The sequence below is a fragment of the Hetaerina americana genome, unplaced genomic scaffold (genome assembly GCF_022747635.1).
Source record: "Hetaerina americana unplaced genomic scaffold, ioHetAmer1.1.p SCAF_4, whole genome shotgun sequence".
NCBI classification, from domain to species: Eukaryota; Metazoa; Arthropoda; class Insecta; order Odonata; family Calopterygidae; genus Hetaerina; species Hetaerina americana.
The window spans coordinates 22,038,319-22,050,552 of NW_027286985.1; the positions used below are offsets into that span (position 1 = coordinate 22,038,319).

Below are 12,234 nucleotides of genomic sequence, written 5' to 3' on the forward strand. Positions count from 1 at the left end.
ACGGGTCCCCGGCAAATGGTCCCGCAAAACATCCCCCGCACCCTCTCGAACGCACCCGCCGTCCTCCGCGTCCTCACAAAGAGCCCTGCCACCAAAGAACGGGAAGGATTTTGTAAAATTCTTTTTAAATCCCAAGAGTTCATTAGCGCCGTAGGGGACGGTTCATGAAGAGGAAAGAGGAGGAGAGGGCAAAGGCTAACGGGCTTCGTTGCTAACGCAGCGCTTATGGCGGTCGAGGTGACCTTTTGGTCCTCATCATTATATTATTTAATAAATCGTCTCGGTCCCAAACCCGTTTCTGTCTATATACTTAAGATTATTGGGATATACTACGTTCTAGAGTTTTTCTATAGATTTTTAATAAGTTATGCTTGTTTAAATCACTTGAATTCACTAGAATTATCTAATTTTCCCCGGTTAACGAAGACGGAGTGTAATTATTCAGTCCAGGCCATTCCACTGCTAAGTTGTTGGTACTGCTATGCCCCTCTTTATAGACTAATGATTAGTTATTTCCTGGGAATATTTTTTTGTATTTGGCAAAATTTAAGCTCATTAGAAAGTAAAGATGATTGAAAATGATATTTATTCCAGAAGTGTTCTTTTAGATATCAATTATAAAGTAAATAAATCCGGGAAAAATAAAAAAGGACAAAAATTTAAAATATATTCCCATACTGAAATACTAAAGGATGATTTTAGGTTAAGGTCTGGTTCAAATGAGAATCGTAAGTTGTTTTAAACAGTTTTCAGAATAACACAAAAACAATTTCCTCGCAGAAATCTTATTTAAACAGATCTTAGCTCCAGAATATATCTGTGATGTTGTACATCCAATATTTGTTTCACTGCTCTTATTTTTAATAAAACAAAAATGCTTATAATTGTTTGGTTTAGTATTACCTACATTGGTTGTGTCCTTGAATAGTAGACCAGTAGTTGTATTTCATCACATTAGGACTCTATAAAATTTAGTAAATGCTCAGTAAATCAATGTAATTAAAATAATGTTCGACATGTGATTTTAATTTATTCAACAAAATGCATAACATTGAATTTTACAGAGTTTTTACGCAAAATCCTTGCCCTTCTCATTTCTCTGAAAAGTGAATTTTGCAAAGTAAACGTACTTAACAATCAGTCAAACATGATTGAATATCCTATCTCGAACAAGAATTCATCGAATTGATGCAGAAAACATGATTTCAAATTCGGGCGCTCACCTATTCGGGAATATTTTCGAACTAAGACAGCATAAAAATTCCTCTCCCAAAGAAGTTTCACCGCCAGATACAGTCCTAGCTAAAATATCCGTTTTCGAATCAGCTCCGCTCACAAAGAGACGCTTCGTAAAATGCACATATTTGAGTTCGTCATTCCTGCTCCCTTCGGCGCAAGTTGATTTTCGAGTGGTAAAAGACTCGTGTGTGGAAAAAAAACCATGTCGAAGCAGCAGACGTTGTGGAGTAATAAAGGATCCGGAGCAAAAGGGGCGCGAACGAGAAAAAAAAGGACACGACCATGGGGGTCCCCCCCCTGGGAGCAGAGCGAAAATTTTAAAACAAAGGAGGGTCGCACGCAGGCGCACCGTCTCATTTGAGCGCTGCATTTCACCGTGCACAATCGGGGGCTCACCGACTCTCCCGACAACCACGGGACCTGAAAGCAACCTCTCGCTCGGCGTCCTCGCATGCACGCCCCGATGCGCCGTGTAATGCGGCCCGCGTAGCGCGAGAGCAGTCCTGAGTGCGTCGTGCCAGGCGCCGTTGAAGAGGAACTCTCTCCGTGCAGTAGCAATGCAGTGTGGGTGGTGGCTTCCCGTATTGTCCGCGCTGTCAGAAATTTCTGTATGATCCCAAACCTACAGCAAGATGAATGAGCAATCACCACCGTTGAATGAAGCATCGATTACTCAGAGGTTAGAGCCAAACAATGAATGGGGCACGTACATGCGTTAAGTCCATCGTGGAAGAACTAAAAGAAGCAGTTCTTTTGCGTCTAATTTAGGAACCTTCTTCAGTAAATAATACTTTGTCAATTTAAATAACGTAACAGTCACAACCTGTGTTTTAGCTATGATTAGAAACTATGCAAATAATAATGGCTACGTATTGGAATAATAACTGAGTTCATTTACTTACGCGTATGAATTGAAGAAAAAGTTGGAATTGAAAATGTAACGTATTGCATCCAATAGCCTTCTCTGGGCATCCTAATATCAAGGTATTATTATCATCTGTCATCGAGTTTTTAATGTATGCTGTAAAAAGTAAGAGTCATCTCAAATGATAGACGATCTCCCCACGATTCTTAAGAGAGGAATATTTTTCCCGGGGTCGTTTAAAAATCGAATTTTTGGTCTTGTCTATATTTTTATAGTGTGGAAGGAATGAAGCATGTGCACTCTTTTCAACTTCAAAGAAATAAGCCTGAATAAGTGATATAGTAACGCAAAATGCCATTGACAAGATAGAGCTTTACGGATTAAATGAAATATGAAATCACATTTTTGGATAATTATATTATCAAAAAGCGATCTCGTAAAATCGACCCAGTCTCGTTTTTTCATATTAAATTGACCTTCGGGGCTACTAGGTTAGGGTCGACTGGATCCATCGGCAAATAAAACTTTTACTATGGTATTTTGATAGGAAAAGGCTGAAAATAGAAAATCAATATCTCTTGGCGAAGGGTGAGTCCAACGGGGACCTTGAATTGGGAAAAAAAGGAGAGGAGAGAAGAAAAAATACTATCCACGCCTATGGCCGAAAGTTAGATTGAATGGTCACTTGGACTTAGTGGATCCCAAAGAGTTGTTATCAGGAAAATTGAGCGAGAGTGAAGCAGTGGAGATAGGGAGATAAATGAATGAAGACCTCTGACTTGTTCCAAACCTTCTCTAGAATCAAAGTTAGGCTGTTTTACACTATTTACATAACCCATATACCCCAATTTACCTGTTGATAAATCATGAAATTATGTAGTTTTTGTGAACTCTAGCACTAACAATAAAAGTTCCGTTTTGTGTAAATTTTCACACTTAACGGCTTTTACAAAGTTCTTGCACTGCTTTTAATTTCATATTATGGACTCTATAAACGTCAATTACTAATTAATTAATCGAGAAGAAAATAAATTGGCGCTGCAGAAGCAAAACTTCTCCATAAATATACCTTCATGCATTTGCCAGTGCTGCTCTTAAGATCTTCCCTAATTCCTTTCGCTCTCAAAATGACCTCCGCTTGTTTTATCAGACCTAATATCCTGTAAATCGGCTTCATTTATAAGTGTGCCGGCCAAGAGAGTGGTCAATTACAGCTGTTTCTCAATAATACATTTCTCTGGCAGTGATTTTATTTCTCAACTACCTCTTTTATTAGCAACTTACTTCCCTCTTTGCTTAATTATCATATTTAAGGGCACTAATTAAGTAACTGAAAGCAGAATTCTGAGAAAACGAGCGTTTGGCTAATTTAAAGAGCTGAAAAACATAATTTTCTACGAGAAAGTTCATAAATCATGGTGACGATGTTTTCATTAAGCACGAAAAAAAATTGCACTTTTTTCCGCAGGGTCATTTCAGAACTTCAATTAAGCATCCACGTGATTGTTAAATGATAGCATATATTGAATTTTAAATGAAATCATAGACTTGAAGACGAAAAAAAAATAACTTTCGTAACGTAAGTCACAAATACTGGTAAAGTAATTAGCTATGGCCCAGATTATACGCCCTATGCCATTGCGTATGGGGAGGGTGCATGAGTTAGAAAAGTGTATTATTATTATTAGTAGTAACCTACAAGCTTAGAGCACGGTATCGATGGATACTGGGGCTATACGCTTCTATAGTCCTAAGCCTCGACGAAGACGACAAGCATATCCTAAAACCCCATACCAAATATTACAAAAACTCATCCGTTGGATTTACATACTTTACACATTACTTAATTCCATCCAGTATGACTCATCTCTCTAAATGTCATCGTATTTCGTATCCTTTTGCCTCTGAATATCTCCTTCACCAACTTTCCCTTTCGTCTAAGAATTTCTTCCAATATCCTTATCTAGTCTCTCCCTTGCCTTCGTTTGTTTTCTGCCTATTTTATTTTTATATTTCAAGATACTATCGCAATATTTAACTCAGTTCATCAGATAGCGCCAATCCTTTTAGCCTTAATATGTTTTAAAGAGCTTCATAAAAATTTGAGTATTTCATGTAACCCTTCGTGTTTATGTATATACATTTTTAACGGAAAGTGAAGTTCTTTTCCCGAAACTTAAAAAATATAGGAAAAACTCGAGCACAGAGGGAACAAATGAAAATCATGTGGCGATAAGGAAAAGGGAGGGAGGGAGGGATGAGGAGGAGCTTTGGAGGGGGGTGTAGGGGAGGAGGGGAAGGGAGGGAGGGAGACGGGAACGCCGACTGAAAGGCGACCTCGACTCAGTGACCTTTCCGCATCCCCGGGATCCATCTCCCGTTTCCACAGCAACAGCGTTTTCCCGCCTGTTTTTACAAGGGTCTCCTCCGCAGCCCTCTGCAATTCTCCCTCCCGCCCCTGCAACTTTCCCTCGTCTCCCACTCTGCCGCTTGCTTCCCCTCATTCCCTTTCTCGGAGTGGAAGGGGGACGGGATACACTTGCTCCGGCCCTTCAATGCGGTGGTCCTCAGATCAGGGGCGTCTCGACACCCTTGCGCGATGGATTTGACGTCAGTGAAGCAAGCCAGGGAAACCGCGAGGAAAATCCACTCTCCTTCTACGCTGCTCACATTTAAAGTGTTGTGTCCAGACGCATGCGAGTGCACCAATGCCTAATTCGGAGCAAACAAAAGTAAATTTTGGTTTCGATTGCTTCCGAAACAGTTTTGATTAGGCCATTTGATCAGTTCTCGCTCCCTCCTACCCCCAGTTCTCTTGTATTTCTCTCTATTTTTATTAATACATGTGTCTTTTTCTATTACCTTCCTGAAGCCGAGACTTTCTGCCCATGTTAATAATAAAACTCCTAAAACCCAAAAATAATCACTTCTTCACATGAAACTACCAAAGTATTAAACTTCAACAGTTTTCTCGGATCATCTGTTCAGTAAACAGCAGTATTTGTCAATTTAGGTCCCCTTTATGCAATATTAACTCAAACACAACGCTCAAATTTACAATTATCTGTTTAAATAAAAGATATTTCAATCTGATTTTGTAAAAGGAATGAAATAATGGTTTCTTTTATTCATAAAAATTCAATGAATGTGTAGAGCTTGCACGGAATACATTCTTGAATATAATATAGAAGGTATTGGATAAATGAATACAATTCTACTTATAAATGGAAATTTAAGACGCTGTAAATGAAGGATTGAAGAAGAGGGTGAGTATGTAAAATATGCCGAGGTACGTACTAAGTCATTTGGGCGCAATTGTTGCGTTTTGCTTGATAAAAGCATGCAGATTTATAGAGGTACACAAAAAACATCGCTTTCATCAAAATTTCTCTTGAAGGGGATGGTAATGAGAAAAAATTCCGTTCATTTGTGTTTTAGGGAAGTGACATATTTATGCGACTAAAGATGGAAGCTTTGTGGCAATTAAATCATTCGTGCGTATAGGATGAGTTTCGCAAATTGCATCTTAAGAACCTAAATTTCATTTTGAAGGACACATTTTTGATGAAAGCTTGATTGAATATGAATGTGCCACAACTTAAAGCCAAGCTTTGATAATCACATTTCCATCCAAATGGATTTTAATTTTGCGTTATAGGTTCATCACTAATTTCGATGTAATCCTCAACCACATTTTGTCACCAATCCCTTCGATTTTACGCCCACTTGCCGGTAAAACTGGCCGTATAAGAAACTACGAGGAAAGTGAGTGTTAGTTGCGACGAGGCTCATTAGAGGAGTGCGGGACTGCGAGACTCAGCTTTCTCCAAACGGCCGCGACGCCCGATCCACGACGCAAGATTCCCCGGGCGGGCGGACGTACAAGGCCCTTCTGCTCCAGTCACGGAACGCTGTCACCGAAGAGCCAGGGAGTGCGCTGCGGGAGGCGGGAATGGTATCTGTGGGGAGAGGGGGGAAGAGATTGACTGGAATGGGTGGAGTGGAGGGGGAAGGGTGCACTCTGGTGGCAACAGGAGTGGGGCCACGGGGCACAGATGGCTCTGCCTGCATCTCCCATGACCACGTGGTTGTCTTGGAGGGAAAAGGTGAAGGTAGGAGGGGGTAGCAAACGTGGCTCAGGCCACGTGCCTTTCCCATCAGATCGGAGGTTCGGAGGTAAATAGAGACGAGTTTCCTTTTCTTGGACGAGTAAAATTATGAGTGAGCGCGGCACTTTTCCAAACGCCTCCCAGCCGTGACCATTTACCGCGTTTTAAATATTTAAAACGGACGAATTGCCAATTATCAGGACCGCAACCAACTCAATTTAGCTTCGGAGACCTCGATGGTGGTGAAAGGGTTTTGATATCTGCACAAAAATCAATACACATTAAGCATTACTCACGCACCTTAGTCCAGAAAATTGATACCAAAAATTTAAAGCTAAAATTTAACCGATGAGGAAAGTGTTTTTCTCTATATACTTTGATGGGTTGGCAAGAAAATGTCTTGTTGTAATCGATAAAACTCAGAGAAACATTTAAAGTCAATTTCACTGTAGCTAAAAAAAACAAAAGCTCCGGCATTGAAAAAGTTTGAAGCACGAAGGATCATAACTGAAAATTTCCAGGAGAGTTGTGAGTGAGTCGTTAACTAACGATTTCATTACAATTTATAAATGAAGCTTCCCTTGAGAGATTAGTTTTACAACAAAGGAGTTAACCGCATTTTCTTCCGTGAACGGTAACTAGGTCATAACTGAGAATGCATCCAAAGATATTTGTTGTGTAACTCACCAAATCGGTCACTCGCCGTCGAAGACCACAACAGTTCTGCTGACAAGAGGAGACAGAGGCCCTTCCTCCTTTGCCCCTTTGACCTGGCGAAGACCAGTAACCCTCTGCCTCCGTCACCCCCACTCCCACTCTCTCAGAGGTCAAGGAACAGAACACAATCCCAGGAATTCTCCACCAACGGCCGCGGTTCACCTCGGGGCAAAGTCACGGCGATCTCCTCGGGGGTGACCAATACACACGGGAACGACGACCACGGTGACGGATGAAAACACTGCCGGTATCCGCTTGGGGGCGGCGATATTGGGGGTGGGCGGTTGAGTGGGAATGCGGGCGAGAGGGAGGCACGATAGAGGCAGCACCTGCCAGCGCCGCCGTCCGACTGTGGAAAATGTACCGAGGCATCTCCACGGCTGCCGGAACTCTCCGGTGGCGGCGCTGGGGCGATGCGAGGGACAGAGAGCGAGGGAGAGGAGAGCGGGGTTAGGGACGGGACGGGGATCGAGGGGTGAGGGAGGGGTGGCAAGGAAAACACATCAGGGGCCGTGAGAGAGAGAGAAGGGGGTATAGGGGTGAAGAGGTGGAGGGGGATGGAAACAGAGGCCGCGAGGGAGGAGGGAATCGGGGGAGGGGATGTGGAGGGATCGTAGTTGGAGGAGGGTGGGTGCGCGGGGTGTGAGAAAGCTGAAAAAAATACATGTATGCGTGAGTGTAAGGGATGCGACGTTACCCAGAACGGAACCGCGCATGCGCCAACGGAGCGGCATCGAGAGAGGGAAAAAGGGGACGCCACCCTTAATACTCGTGGGAGGAGGAATGGGGCAGGGGGTAGGGAAGCGTAGCGAACGGTGTACAGAGGCAAAGGGGTTGAGAGAGGGTTCCGAAAGGGATTTTGTAATAACGCGTGGACCTCCCGACCCCCTCCCCAGGTCCTCCAGCGCCGCTTTAACACCCCCCTCCACCCACTCATCTGGCAGTGGGGATGGGGACCGCGAACCGACGCCTCGGAATCATGGCCTCACGAATGGATACAGTTCTCTTCCGTCATTCATCCCTACCTTCCCGCTACCGAGTAGTTTTCCGCCGTTTGAATAAGGTGCGCGGTTTTCTTTTTTGAACCGTCCGGTAGCCGACGTTCAGTGGGACGCGTCTTGCCCGCCCCACCAAGGGAGCTGGTCCACGCCACCTCATCGCATCGCCCCAGAGACCTTGAGTCCTCCGCGCACATGAGTACACGCCGCGTCCTCCAAGGCATCCTATGCCCTTCCGCTTTCGCGCTCTGAGGCCAAGAACCTCCCTTCCCTTAAGCATCCGGGCGGCGGCGGGAGTTGCGACCGGGGGAGGGGGAGACGATACACTCAAACGACGCGTGCGCCCCCATTCACGAAAGGAAGCATGCAAAAAATATATGAACAAAGCCGTTTGGAACGTGAGTGCGTGCGGCGTAATGTTTCCCCCGCGTGTTCCGTCACCGCCGGCACTCATTCCTCCGAGACTTTGACGTGCATCATCTGCGGTTGCGGTTATGCATTATTGCCCTCCGTTTCGTCAGAGTGTTTTAGATTTTCTTTCTTTTTCTTTGGCCGTGCGGCGAAAAGTGAAGGCGCCAATATTTGCTCCCTTTTTTGTGTTCCCATCATTCTTCTCTTATGATAACGACCAACAATATTAGAAATTAGGCCGATTGATCTTCTTTAGCGTCTGTCAAAAATTCCAATTAACTGCTGGAGATGTCATCCGCTGATATGCATTTCGATGCAAAAATTTTAGAGTATAAAAGGGTTTATTCGCAGCATGTATGAGAGACGGGTTTTAACAGAAAATTTAGCCAGATCAGTACCAGTTATCATCCCAATAAAGGAGAAGGAACAGCTTTATATGGGGACATAGAACAATTTTCATTTTAAATGCAGCTAAAGAGGTTTTACTTAACACCATCAATAAGATGATGAAGCGCAGAAGAAAGCACATTATCACAAAGATGATGTTCAGTTTGGATTCACGAAGAGGGGAAACGCGCGTGATGCCATGGCAGCAATGAAGTCACGAATAGAAAAGAAAAAAGTACAACATTAGGATGGGTTTGTATGTTCCGTGAATTTCAGAAAGGTGATCGAGAGAACACATTTGGTAGAATTAATAAATTCACCGCAAAAATAAATAGATTGATAGAGGTCTTTATTTAAGCGAGATTGACTCCAAATGGCCCCTTCTTCCATTTAACTCATCGTCGTATACATATTATATTAACCATAAAATTTATAATTACACGCTATATATATATATATATATATATATATATATATATATATATATATATATATATATATATATATATATATATATATATATATATATATAATATAGCCGACCCCGGTGGCGGCGGGGTAACGTCCTCGTCTGCCATTCCAAGGGTCGCGGGTTCGATTCCCGCCTGGGTGAGTTTTCCTCCACCTAGGGCTTGGGTGTTTGTAAATGTGATCATTGTTATCGTTGGTAATAGTTCGATGTAAAGGCCAGAATGCGCTGTTTTCGAACTTATACTGAATAAATAAATAAATAAATAAATAAATAAATAAATAAATATATATATATATATATATATATATATATATATATATATGCATATATATATCCATGCATACATACATATATAAATTAAGTATACACCTGCTGATGAGGGGGAAATTTTTGCATAATATTTAGATGTGTGGTTTGAAAATGCGAGAATTCTGCAGAAAATTGAATGAATATGTAGATGCCTCCACCCCTCTAGCTTTAATCAGGATATTCCTGTAAATGATTCAGAATTATGATCGTATTTTCTAGGATCACATATGAACCGCACGCAAGAATTATGGGTCCTCTGGAGTTTGGTTTTAGTTCGCTTAACAAGTATACCACATCAAAGTAATCAAAATGGGGTGTGAGGAGGGAGGACACAAGATGCATCTTTAACGAAGTGAAAGCAATGTGCTTTAATCTTTTCAGAGAATGCAGGGATGACTTTATTTTTCTGCAGATAGCAATTGCATGATGAGTCCAAGATAACGTTTCATTGATGATTAAGCCTAAATTATTTGCTGTCCTTAGGTGTGGAATGATAGATCCTTGCAGTGTTAGTGGTGGGAGTTCCTCAATATTTATTTTAGAATGCAGTTTATGGTACCCGATTATAATGGACTGACTTTTGATGGGGTTTATTTTTAGTAATTTTTTTATACGTCATGGCGACAAAGCAGCAAGATCTGAATTCATTTCATCAATAACTCTAGGTAGGTCGAGAAGGCGGGAATGTTGATATATTCGTAAATCATATGCGTAAAGGTGATGATTGCAATTAGAAGTATCTTTACCGATATCATTTATATACAGAGAAAAAAGTAAGGGTCCAAGAATGGATTTTTGTGGAACACTCCTGTGTATTTGAAGCCAGAGTATGAATCAGGTGTGATGATTCTTTGAAAGTGGCTACTTAAGTACATATGAGTAAGTCTGTTGTAAAGATGAGGGAGAAAAATTCAGGATTTGAAGTTTTGCTAAGAGAATATTGTCAACAGTCAAAGGTTTTCGTAAATTCTAGGAGAGTCATTATTGTTACACCTTTGCAAACCATGGCTAGTCGGATGTCACCTGTTACTTTAAGGAGAGCGATAGCTGTGCTGTGATAGGACCAAAAGCCTAATTCTAGAGGGTGAAGTAAGTCACTTCCATTCAGAGACCTTGTGATTTGTTCATGCATGAGTACCTTGAATGCTATTGACGAAGGAGGCAAATGCTGATTTGCCTGTATTCGGCGATGTTAGTGGGTGTGGAGTACATAGGAGCGTTAGACGACTTATTCGCAACCTGTGTGTTTTGCAGAATCCTCGGGTATATGTAGTTGAGGGAGAATCAGAATGATAAGTGTTCCTCAGAGAAGTGAGACAGGGGCGTTGTTTACCATCCGTGTTCCAAAATTTACGTCGAAGAAGTAGTAAAAAGTTATGGGATGAACTGGAGACTGAAATAAAAATCAGTTGAGTTAGGGAAGATAAAGCTTCAGTTAGCCAGTAAGACAAGGGATTATAATAATTGTCAATTGAAATAGAAAATCAGTAATTAGGCACGAGACAAGAATCAATGTAAATAAAACAAAGGTTATGAGGTTTGTGAGAAGGAATATGACTAAGTTTAACGTTAAAACAGAAGGGTAAAAAACTAGTGCAGGCAGAACTGTTTAATTATATTGGAAGTATTCTCGCCCAAGATGGTCAAAGTAGTACTGACATCAACAGAAGAATTGCGTTAGACAAGAAACTTCAACTACTAACGACAGTTGGTAACTAGGGATAGTGGCTGGTTATTTTTAGTGGTTGTTTTTAGAAGAATCAATCAATCAAAAATTCTTTGCGATGGCATTGCCTCTGTTGCGCAAAATGTATGCCACCTTAATATATAGAATACTTCTTTTGCGAAATAAGAAGACAATTTGATGTTATTGAAGACCTTTTAATCTTTAAAATGTTAGTTACTGGGTTTATAGACTTCGGCAAATTACACTCTGATGATAAGGTGTCTTACGCATTAAAAAGAAGGTATCAATCGATAAATTTAATAAACTACAGCCTGATTTACAGCATTAAACTATTAAATATATAAATTATAATACACAAATAAATAAATTATTATACTATATGATACGTACTAATTTACTTAAAAAAGATATGCAGCACATATCGAACGCAGAAAAAAACTATGAATAAACAGAGTAGACAGAAAACGTTTTTTTAATTTGCATGAAATTTTAGTGAAGGCTATTAAAAACTCTTTATTAACATTTTAACATAAAAAATATCTATATCTGATAAAAGTCAACTTTTACGGCCGGCACACTAACCTCTAGAAACTAGCGAATTGTATGAACAAGAATAAAGTTATTACGCGACGAGACATTTACAGCATCAACGATCAAAGTACTTATGATAATTTGACACCAAGAATTAATCGCACCCAGACATCCACCAACGAGGGCCAGTTGACGGAAAGAAAGGATCTCCGGGGATTTTACCCCCATCAGTGAATTTCGTCCTCATCACAGAGGCGGATGATGCGGTGGCAACAAAGAGTCGGAGAGATGAAACTGTCGCATTCCTATTTACGACCGCCCTCGCATTTTCTCCACTATCCGCCCCACACACCCTCTGAAGCAAACCGTTCCCTCCCGACGATCGGGAGGGAACGGTTTGGTTCAGGGCCTCGGAAACTCGAACCCATTCCCCGGTGCGGTCTCGTCCTCCTCGCGGGCGATCAACGGCCATCCTCCTACGGACCCAACCGATTCTCCTCCGTCCCTCT

General features: G+C 41.5%; 1 long non-coding RNA gene across 1 annotated transcript in view; it reads right to left on the reverse strand.

The window, feature by feature from the left end:
• The window catches only part of LOC139692315 (uncharacterized), a 158,767-nt gene extending 151,504 nt beyond the window's left edge, over positions 1 to 7,263 (reverse strand). Inside the window, exon 1 of the long non-coding RNA XR_011701732.1 lies at positions 6,901 to 7,263. This is a non-coding gene — a long non-coding RNA (uncharacterized lncRNA). The remainder of the gene's footprint in view (positions 1 to 6,900) is intronic.
• Positions 7,264 to 12,234: the final 4,971 nt, after the last annotated feature.